The following is an 11,926-nucleotide window of genomic DNA, read 5'->3' on the forward strand; positions in this document are numbered from 1 at the left end:
TAAATCTGAATAGGTACACAGAATTTTGTAGTTTCTATGTTTCTTAAGGATAACTTAAGTAAACTTTTGTATACTGCTAAAAAAGATCACTTTCTGGGGTTCCTGGCTGGCTCAAGTTGGTTAAGCCTCAGACTCTTGATTTTGGCTCCGATCATGATTTCAGGATTGTGAGATTTGAACCTGTGTCAGGCTCTGTGTTGGGCATGGAGCTGCCGTGATTCTCTCTCTTTTTCTCTGCCCACCCCACACCCCATCTAAAAAAATTAATTAAAAATAATCACTTTCTCAAGCAGAGAGAGTCAATTATCATATGGTTTCACTTATTTGTGGAGCATAACAAATAGCATGGAGGACAAGGGGAGATGGAGAGGGGAGTTGAGGGAAATTGGAAGGGGAGGTGAACCATGAGAGACTATGGACTCTGAAAAACGATCTGGGAATTTTGAAGGGGTGGGGGGTGGGTAGTTGGGGCACCAGGTGGTGGGTATTGTGGAGGGCACAGATTGCATGGAGCACTGGGTGTGGTGCAAAAATAATGAATACTGTTATGCTGAAAAAATAAAAAAAATTAAAAAAAAAAAATCACTTTCTCTAATAAATATTTTCTCAACCATTTTCCCTGTAGATTTATATAGGAAATAAAACATTTTCATTTTGTTCAAAATTAGCTTCTTTAGTTAATATTTGCCATGTCTTTATCAGTTAGTTGCTGTATTTTCAGTACATTCATTTTTATTTTTCATTGAGGTTTGTCATATTCCAGTCTTAAACATTCACATAGAAACTGTGGGCTAAAATGCTGAAATGTTCTGTAAATCATTGCATGCTAATTAAATTCAATATTATTAGACTCTTTTAGCTTCTTTTTTCTAGGAAGATATCTAAAGATAATTGATGGAAATGTTATATTTAGAGAAACATTTAGGCCTATCTGCATTATAAACACAAAAATAAACCAACTTGTAAGTTTCAGAACTAAGGGTGATTTTGTGAGGAAAATGCTCACTGATATTTGGAAAGTTTATAAATTTAGCTAAAAGCATTTTATTTCAGTAAAAAATGGGAATGTCTCAAAAAGTCTTTTGTACTGTTGATGATGTTCTTTAACATTGAACAAATGATCATTTAAGAAGACAGGATTCTATAGGCTGTTGAGTACACAGCATGGTAGGGGGCCATTCTATGTGTTGGCTAAAAGCAGAGGGTCAGATTGGTTCTGTGTGAACCTGCCACTTGGTACCTCAGTTTCCTCATCTAAATGGGGAGTACATTGTCACTTAAAAGGGTTCTGTGAGAAAACAATGATATCATCTGTATGGAGTGTAGAGGTTTAGTATATTATAAGTGCTCAAAGTTAATTTTTATTCCATTACTATAATTTATGATATCATCTTCATAGAAAGTTTCTGAAATGCTAAACCATTGCTTTTCTAATGCCTCCCTAATGGCATTTCTTTGAAGAAAACCTGATAATATTTAGTCATTAAATTGAACTGTGGCTGCCAGATCTCAATTCTGATGGGATTTCTCCATGTGCCAGTCCTCATTCTAGATGAGCATGAGGAAGGTCTTAGTTGGCCAGAAAAGGGATTATAAAGCTGTTTTCTTTTAAAAGTTAATGAATCTGGGGCACCTGGGTGGCTCAGTGGTTAAAGCCTCTGCCTTCAGCTCAGGTCATGATCTCAGGGTCCTGGGATCGAGTCCCGCATCGAGCTCTCTGCTCAGCAGGGAGCCTGCCTCCTCCTCCTCTCTCTCTCTGCCTGCCTCTCTGCCTACTCATGATCTGTCTGTCAAATAAAAAAAAATATTTAAAACTTAATGAATCAAAATCTTCCCAAGATGATTCATGAAAAGTTTTAAAACTTTCATTATATAGAGGAAACTATGGGGTTAAATAGAGTGACATTTATCCTCTCCTCCATCTTCTACTTTATAGAACTAGATGAACTATATTCAACTTAGACCAAATTCCTATTGTTCCAAAATGCTATGTGTTTGTAACAGCTTCTCTTCCACAAGAAAGGTTTCTGGCACCCCATAAAGTCTTGTAGTTATATTACATACCTCTGGGAATCACTCCTGGCTCTGTCTTCCACTTTCCCTTAGTCATATGTTTGCTCTGCTGTATGGTTCCAGAACTCTTCTTCTGTAACTATCCAGAATTTTTTTTACTGGACAGGAGAGTTGTTCTGATTCTGGTTTTACCTTTAGATAATCTCTCTTTGAGTTTTTCATCTTGGTTTCTATGTTCTACAGCCCATGGAGCAGCATTATTCTACTTCATCCCTAGTCCTGGCCTCTAGAACCTTGGTTCTGGTAAATTATCTTAGCAGGTAATCTTATATGTCCAGAGATAAGGAGTTAGCAAGTGCCCTAAGTCTTGAGTATTCCAGTATAGAGGCTTCCTGAAGAAAAACTAAAAGTTTATGTTTGTTTTTAAGTAGAGAGGCCCAAGGTTTTTTTTTTTTTTTTTAAAGATTTTATTTATTTATTTGACAGAGAGAGATCACAACTAGGCAGAGAGGCAGGCAGAGAGAGGGAGGGGGAAGCAGGCTCCCCGGCAAGGAGAGAGCCCGATGCAGGGCTTGATCCCAGGACCCTGAGATCATGACCCAAGCCGAAGGCAGAGGTCTAACCCACTGAGCCACCCAGTTGCCCTGAGAGACCCAAGGTTTTATGAATGAGGTCTTCTGGGTCAACTTAGCCCCCAACACCTCTTTACCAACCATGAGAAAATGAGATGATGCTGAAATTCTGGATACCTCTGGTTGATGGTAATAAGATTATAACAATTTCCATAAATGCCTCAAGTGAATACAACCACACTCTAAGACCTTGATTTGGAATTACACAGTTCTCTTGATATGATGAAACAAAATTTTGATATCCATCAAAATGGATATTTCTGAAGATCAGAAATTTCTGATTTCTGAAGATTAGACTTTTGAGAGTTAAAGAAATATCCAAAGATGATGCCCTTGTTCAGAGGTGATTTCCCCTGCCAAAACTTCTGATGAATTTCTTCTGAATCATACAGTTCCCCTGACCCAGCCTTCTTGCATCTAAGAGTACTCATGGCTTACAGGTATACTTTTTAGAGAATTTTCCAGCCCAGTGATAGCTGATTTCCCCAATCCTACATGGTCTACCTCATTTCTCTGCATATGCCTTTTGCCTGCAGTGTTTCTTGTTATCCCCACCTTGCTCGTTCACTCATCTTTCTTCATTTCTGATGATACGTCTTCTGAGAAGCTTTCTCAAGGCTGAGCTAGATGTTTGCCTGTGCTTGCTGTTGAATCCAGTATTCCCTTTCATCAGAACACTCATTTTAAAAAAAATTTAATTTCAAGTTAGTTAACATATAGTGTAATATTGGTTTCAGGAGTAGAATTTAGTGATTCATCACTTCCATATAACACCCATTGCTCATCCCAGCAAGTGCCATCTTTATCCACCCATTTAGCCCATCTCCCTCTTCCCTCCCCTCCAGCAACCCTCAGTTTGTTCTCTTAACTATAGAGTCTCTTATGTTTTGCTTCCCTCTCTGTTTTTATATTTGATTTTCTCTTCCCTCCATGTTCATCTGTTTTGTTTCTTAAATTCCAAATGTGAGCGGAATTATATATTTATCTTTCTGACTTATTTTGCTTAGCATAATATACTCTAGTTCCATCCATGTTGTTGCAGATGGCAAGATTTCATTCTTTTTGATGGCTGCTGAGTAATATTCCACTGTATGTATGTATATACATATATACCACATCTTCTTTACCATTCATCAGTTAATAGATATTTGGGTTCTTTCCATAATTTGGCTATTGTTGATAATGCTGCTATAAACATTGGCGTGGATGTGACCCTCCAATTCAGCACTTTTGTGTCCTTTGGATAAATACCTAGTAGTACAGTTGCCAGGTCATAGGGTAGTTTTATTTTCAACTTTTTGAGGGACCTCCATACTGTTTTCCAGAGTGGCTGCACCAGTTTACAGTTGCCACCAATGGTAGAGCACTCATTTTTTTTTTTAAATTTAATTTCTCTTCAGTGTAACAGAATTCATTGTTTATGCACCACACCCAGTGCTCCATGTAATACGTGCCCTCCATAATACCCACCACCAGGCTCCCCCACCTTCCCAACCCCCGCCGCCTTCAAAACCCTCAGATTGTTTTTCAGAGTGCATAGTCTCTCATGGTTCATCTCCCCTTCCAATTTCCCTCAACTCCCTTCTCCTCTCTATCTCCCCATGTCCTCCGTGTTATTTGTTATGCTCATTTTTATCTGCAAATCCTGCCTGTTTGTCTGTCTCTCTCGCTGGAAGGCAGGGATTGTGTTTCATACTGCATAATATGTAATAGATACCCAATAAATATTTAGTGAATAAATAAAGTAGAAATAAGTGTAGCACATTTGGGATAGAGTAAAGGGAGAGGTTTAATGAAGGATTTATTAAGGAGAGTATTGGGAAATAAGGTTGAACAGAATAGGATGAAGCCAAATAATAATGACCTTGAAGCTAGGCACGAGAACTTGCTTTTCTTATTTCGGATCAGCAATTCTTCAAATGACTTCTAAAAAATTCTGGGACTATGAGAGACTCTTTGATAACTGATCTTCATAGTCAGACAAATTTCAGAAACTCTGCACAATATATCCTTTTATAGATTCATAATTCACAGATTTTACAGTAAAGGAACCAGTTTAATTTTGTTTAATCCAGGATAATTCTAACTTTCTTGACTGGAAACTTTTTCATTGTTAAAATAGCAAGTACATTTTGAGGACTTGAACTCTGTGCTGTTCACTTTGAGAGATGTTGATTTGGTTACACAGGACCTGAAAGACTATAACTGAAGTGATATTCTATGAAGACACTCCTGGCAGATACAGAGTGGATGCGTTGGAGAGAAAGGTAATGAGGTACAAAGATGTGCTCTGAATCATGCCTAACAAGGAGGATCAACATTTTTTGGACTACTTCTTGCAATGGATAGCTTTTTAATACAAACTGGAGGAAGTTTTACTTTGATAAAACTACTTGTTTTTCCATGTTTTCTTGATTAGCAGTAATTCTCAGTTTAGAGTAATCTGATACATAATAGTTATATAGGGAATCCAAAGTCTGTGAATATTAGATGAACAATTAGACTCCTATCTTTAATTTTAGAAGTATACCATCTGAAAATATATTGAGCATGATATTTGAAAATCAAACTAACATTGTTTAACAATGTTTGTCCTGCATTTTCCAATTTCGCAGACATCCTGTGGAGTATTATACGTTCATATGTCTGACATGTTGGTAAATGGGAAGTGAGGGGGTCATGTAGGGACAATAGCTATAGGTGAAAAGCTATTAGAAATTTTCCATAGTTTTTTTTTAATGGCAAGTTTTGAATTGAACTTCAATACCTATCCTGAGTCTATCTGACGTACTAGAATATTGGTTAAAAAAAAAAAAATCTAAGAGTGTTGTGTTTCCCAAACATGTTCCACTAGAAATTCATGAAGTGTTACAATGCGTGCGCGCCCACACACACACACACACACACACACACACACACACACTCACACATACATACTCACACACATTTGGAAAATGCCGGCTAAACAGAATTGTTTGCTGCAGGAATTCTTTGGGCCTCCATTTGATAAGGTGCATAATAAATCTTCAAGAAGAGATTTTAATATGCAGGGTTTCTACAGATCATTTGACCATGGGATCTTTTTAATAAGAAATACCATTGGGGCGCCTGGGTGGCTCAGTTGGTTAAGCGTCTGCCTTCAACTCAGATCATGATCCTGGAGTCCTGGGATTGAGTCCTGCATCTGGGCTCCCTGCTCAGTGGGGGGTCTGCTTCTCCCTCTGACCTTCCCCCCTCATGCTTGCTCTCTCTCAGATAAATAAATAAAATAGTAAAAATAAATAAAAATTAAAAATAAATAAATAAAATAGTAAAAAAATACCATTGGGTGTCTGAGTGGCTCAGTCAGTTAAGTGTCTGCCTTTAGCTTAGGTTATGATCCCAGGGTCTTGGGATCGATTCTGGCATTGGGCTCCCCGATCAGCAGGAGCCTGCTTCTCCCTCTCCCTCTGCCTGCCACTCCCTCTGCTTGTGCTCTCTCTTTCAAATAAATAAAATTAAAAAAAAATACCATTTACCTTCACGAGTATTTTTAGAATACCAATACTGCACTAGTATATAAACATGCCATAGATGCTTAATAGAATTACTATACAATTACAATAGAGGACAGCTTCAGTACCAGGTTCCCCTGCATGGTATCTGGCTCTATGGCCCAAAGCTGTGTGATCCTGGGCAAGTTACTTAATCTTTGGCTAGTCATTTTCTTCCTATATAAAACTGATACAATAATTCTATAAATCCCTATGTTATAGAATTGTTGTTAGGATTAAATAAGATAAAGTAAGCAGAGTGCTTAGCTTGGTACCTTGTATACTGCAACTGCTGGCACGTACTGTCTCTTACTGTAATACTGTTACTATCACAACTTGCATCTACTATTTCACTTTAGCACTACCAGTGTTTGTCATTACCTCTCTAGAGTTTTCTTGCCATGTGCTGCAACTTTCAAACAGCCTATTGTTATGTACTGATACAGAGCACTGTGGTAAAATCAGCTTTAATGTTAAATGAGATAACATTTTATACTATAATTTCAAAATACTATGTTTCAGTAAATTTGAAATATTTCTCACTTAATTGTGGTGCACAGTAGCTGAACTTACAATTGTAGTCCTCTGAAATCCATGAAACAGAGAAAGAATTTCTCTTCTCACAAAAAGATGACAAGAATATTTCTTAAATTTATTTCCTGAAATTTATCATTGTAAAATAACAAAGAGAACTATACATTTCTAGAATAGCTAGAAAAAAAATCTTGTTATTTATACTGTTGATGTCAGAATGCCAGAGAACAAAAGAATCCTCAGAAAAATAGTCTTCCTGTGATATATACCTCAAGGAATTGAAGAAAATCTTACCATTGTACAGATCTTAATACTAATATCAATAGTAGAGTATAAAAGTTTATATTTTTCAAAACTTTTTAACTTTAATGATCTCCTCTGGTCAAATATATTCTTGCCCTGGTAACCCTAGATTTGGAAACTGTACATGGATTTATTCTGAAAATCCATGCATGTAAGGAAGGTCAAAATGTAGCAGAAATTTGTGTAGATTATAGCTTTGTTTTTTTTAAAAATCCTAGGGTTGCCTGGGTGGCTCAGTGGGTTAAACCGCTGCCTTTGGCTCAGGTCATGATCTCAGGGTCCTGGGATCGAGTCCCGCATCAGGCTCTCTGCTCAGCAGGGAGCCTGCTTCCCTCTCTCTCTCTCTCTCTCTCTCTCTCTGCCTGCCTCTCTGCCTACTTGTGATCTCTGTCTGTCAAATAAATAAATAAAATCTTTAAAAAAAAATCTTATTAAATCCTTCAGCATCCAGTGCACAATATTTAAGTATCTATTGTTTAAATTAGAAGGAAATGCAAATTAAAGCAGTTTTTTTTTTTTTTTTTAAGGATTTATTCATTTGAGAGAGCGTGAGAGAGCACGCATGGAGGGAGAAGGAGAGGGAGAAGCAGTCTCCCTGCTGAGCAGGGACCCTGATGCGGGGCTCCATCCCAGGACCCTGGGATCATAACCTGAGCTGAAGGCAGATGCTTAACTGACTGAGCCACTCAGGGATCCCCAAATTAAGGCAGTTTAAGAGAGCACTATTACCCCTCAAACCTAGATGACCAAAATTAAAACTCTTAAGTGAAAGATAAAGAGCGATTAAAAAATATAGCTAAAAAATTACAGGTGAATTACTTATCTTTTATCTTGTACAAATGACTAAAACCTAAGTGTAATTTTGTTCTTGTTTTCTGTCCTTTATGTGACATTGGTGTTATTCAACTTGAGAATATTCATTTTCTTTGGAATCACAGTAACAACAAACTGGGTCAGGAAGGAATGCCTGCCAAGGCCTGTCTACCGACCCGTCCTTGGCAAGCCCTTAGACCTCTCTGAATCCTAGTTTCTCATCTGCAAAATAGGCCAAATAATATTAACTGTACATTGTGTACAGTATTATTGTGAGGATAAAAAAATCAAATTAGTGTAGGTGAAACAGAAGTAAAAGCCACAGATCAAAATATAAATGTTAAGGATTATTGTGGATCATAAACCATTCGAATGTTGTTCTTGGCTCCCAGATCTTTGCAAGGCTGGCTCTTCATCTGCTAGAGTTTAACTTAAATGTCATCTCTTCAGAAAGGGCTACCCTGACAGTTTATCCAAAGTAGAAATCCACAACCTCTACAGGTCACTCTTTGCCCGGCTTCCCTTTTCATACCACTTGTGATTAGCTGAAATCTGCCTGCTTATGGTTTATGTGTTATTTTCTGCTTCCCTATCCTGTAGTGTGCGCTCCATGTGGCTGGGAATGCTGTCTGTTGTTTTCATTGCTGACCCCCTAATGGTACAACAGAGGAATGTGCTATTTAGAATCACTCCTGTCTCTAGATACATCTGGTCAAATGGATTTAGGTCTTAGAGATGTGTCAAGCTGAACATTTTCACAGAACTTTCTGTGTGCTTGGCAACAAAAGGTTTCAGAAAGTACCACAGGCATCCTCCCAGCCTGAAGATGAACCATCCCAAAGGGAATTGTTTTTTCTGTGGAGTCATTTTCACCTCAGAAAAGGTCACTTTATTCAAAATGCTGCGCAGAATTCATCTATCTCCAGACCACTATAAGAGACTTATTTTTTGGTTCTCCCTTTTAGACTCCTTTGTTGGTATTACTCTCTCCAGAGCCAGCCAGGAATTATGATCGTAAAGCTGCTAAGTCATTCTGGCCTTCCCAGATGGTGCAACCGTACTTCACATATTGGTTAACATGGTAGGTGGTTTATTCCTATCAAATAAAGAACCCCAAAGTTTGTGTGACTGGAGAAATATAATACCCATGCCTTACAAAACTAGTGAATGAACCCCAAATCTTTACAATCCCTTATAAACTCTTAAACCGTCTAGTCTCCTGTTAGTCTCTCTGGCTTTGTCTGCCGCACCTCTCATCACTCCTTTAACTCCAGCCATGCTTGGCCTCCTTGCTGTTCCTACAAGCCTCTAAAATCTCCCCTCCCCCAAATATCCACAAGGCTTACTCCCATATAGCCCTCAGGTGTTGTTCAAATGTCACCTTAGAGATGCCCTCCTGTCCACCCTTTTTAAAATCACAAAACCTGCTCTCCATTCCTTATCACCTTCCCTGCTGCTTCGTTTTTTCCATACTTACCTCATCTGTTTGGTTTATTATCTGTTTATTTTGTTTCTTCTCCTCATAGTCTAAGTTCTATAAGGCAGGAATTTTTGTATGTTCACTGCTGTGTACTGTCTAGCGCATGGCAAGCAATCGATAAATATTTACTGAATTAATTAATGAATGAAAGAAGAAAATATGCAGAAGAGAGCATAATTTGAATAACTAAAGCTCAAACAATTCATTAAAATTAATTATATACAGTCCTCCAACACTTGAAGCTGGGTGTTAATTAGATTGCTGCAAGGAACAAAAACTGCACGGTCACTCCAGGACACAAGATTTTATTTTAAAGGTTTTAGGGAAATTAAGAAAGTAAGGAAATGGAACGTCATTGAGACCAGCATTTAGGGTATAGTCGCTGACCTAGTGCTATGGTTCTTGAACTTTATGGTTCATCAGAATCATCTGGGGTGCTTATTAAAAACACAGTTTGCTGGGCGCCTGGGTGGCTCAGTGGGTTAAGCCTCTGCCTTCGGCTCAGGTCATGATCTCAGGGTCCTGGAATCGAGGCCTGCATCAGGCTCTCTGCTCAGCGGGGAGCCTGCTTTCCCCTCTCTCTCTATGCCTGCCTCTCTGCATGCTTGTGATCTCTCTCTCTCTCTGTTTCAAATAAATAAATAAAATCTTTAAAAAAAAAAAAACAAAAACAAAAACATAATTTGCTGGACCCCATTGAGTAATGAGAATTTGCACTTCTAACCAGTTCTCAAGTGATTCTAATGCTGCTAGACTAGGTGTACACTTTAAGCACCCCGGTCTCGTAACATAAAAGTCACTGTGTTGACTGCAGGGCAGTCTAGAACTAGTGACTTGGTTCCTTCATCTTTGCTTCCATATTCTTATTTCATTTTATTCTGATACCAGTTCTTATTTGGATCTTAAGTCCTTGGCTTATGCAAGAGAATCTAGTGCCTCCACACTTCTGCTTTTTCTGTTTCCTTTCGCATTTATACCTGTCAGCTGTGTCTGTTTCTCTCACTTAAATTCCCCCCGAGATATTCCAGTCACTATTCAGTAGAGAGTAACCCACTGGGATCAGCTCTCATAATAAATACCTCACAGTCCGCTTTGGTCCTGCAAAGATCCTGGACTAGCAAGGCTATGTGGAATAAGCCATAATCACCTATGTGTGACACATCTTGTCTAACTTTGTTCAGAAGAGGTCTGTGAGAATGAAGACATGAGGGTTTTCAGAAGAGTGCTCTGTACATGATAGGCAGCTAGCATGGAGTAACTACTTCAAAGTGATTAAGGATATTTTGAAAGAGTGCAGAAAAGAATGCCTTATTTTAATGCCAAGTAAACCATAAATTTGCCTAGTTATACTGGACAAATTTTTTGCTTCTCTCTGGACCTCAATTTCTCTAGGGATAAAGTAAGAGAATTTGATGTGATAGCTGCAAGATCCTTTCCAGATACAGTGTGCTGATTTGATTAATCTTAATTTGCTAGTGTATGTACATAGATGCATGACTAGATCATTCTCAGTCTCCGGGGTGTTAGGACCCAATCTACTTTGGTTGAACTTTATATTCACTTTGCTTCAGTTTTTGAGTTTTTTTTTTGTTGTTGTTGATGTTTTGTTTTGTTTTTAGAGACTAGATATAGAATCAACTTGTCTGCTAGGCATTTCTGCCACTTACGAGTCATTTGATAAATTTGTCTTGGTAAATTTCTCTGTCTGAGCCCCAATTTCCTCATCCATATAATTTGGATTATAATAGCTTCCTTATAGTGTTGTGGGATTAAATGAGTGCTTATGTGCAAAAATACTTATAATAGTTGGGGATGGAGGCACCTAGGTGGTTCAGTCAGTTAAGCAACTGACTTTTGATTTTGGCTCATGATCTCGGCTCAGGTCATGATCTCAGGGTCCTGAGGTTGAGCCCTGCCTCGAGCTCTATGATCAGTGGGGAGTCCGCTTGGGGTTCTCTTTCCTTTCTCTGCTCCTCTCCCACCCCTTGCTCTCTCTCTCTAAAATAAATAAATAAATCTTTTAAGAAAGTAATTGGGGATGAAATGGTTTAATACATGTTCAAGTATTTAGTAAAGTATCTGGCACACAGAAGAGACTATATTAAGTGTAAGAGCTCTTATACTTATTTTCATATACAGTGGTCCCCACTTACCTGTGGTTTTGTTTTCTGCAGTTGCAGTTACCAGCAGTCAACAATGATCTGGAAGCAGATGTTCCTCCTGATAAATCCGATCATCAGAAGGTCAGTAGCAACCTAATGCTCCGTCACACTGCCGGCATCATTCACTTCTCTTTATCTCATCACATAGGCATTTTATAGCTTACATCATTGCAAGAAGGGTGAGTGCAGAACAGTTAAGGTATTTTGAGAGAGAGAGACCCTAGTCACATAACTTTAATTATAGTATATTGTTGTAATTGTGCTATTTTTTTCAGTAGTTATTGCTGTTTATCTCTCATTATACCTAATTTATAAATCAAGCTTTACCACAGGTATGTGTGCATAGGAAAAAAATATAGTATATATAGGGCTTGGTACTATCTGCAGTTTCAGATGTCTGCTGGGGTCTTGGAATATATTCTCCACAGATAAAAGGGGACTACTGTATTTTCATCT

The 11,926-nt window shown here is 38.2% G+C and overlaps 1 long non-coding RNA gene across 1 annotated transcript in view; it reads left to right on the forward strand.

Annotated features, from left to right (window-relative positions):
* Positions 1-11,558, forward strand: part of LOC125099127 (uncharacterized) — a 124,522-nt gene extending 112,964 nt beyond the window's left edge. The window contains exon 4 of the long non-coding RNA XR_007127033.1: positions 11,483-11,558. This is a non-coding gene — a long non-coding RNA (uncharacterized LOC125099127). The remainder of the gene's footprint in view (positions 1-11,482) is intronic.
* The last annotated feature ends 368 nt before the right edge of the window (positions 11,559-11,926 follow it).

Source organism: Lutra lutra, chromosome 1 (genome assembly GCF_902655055.1).
Source record: "Lutra lutra chromosome 1, mLutLut1.2, whole genome shotgun sequence".
NCBI lineage: Eukaryota > Metazoa > Chordata > Mammalia > Carnivora > Mustelidae > Lutra > Lutra lutra.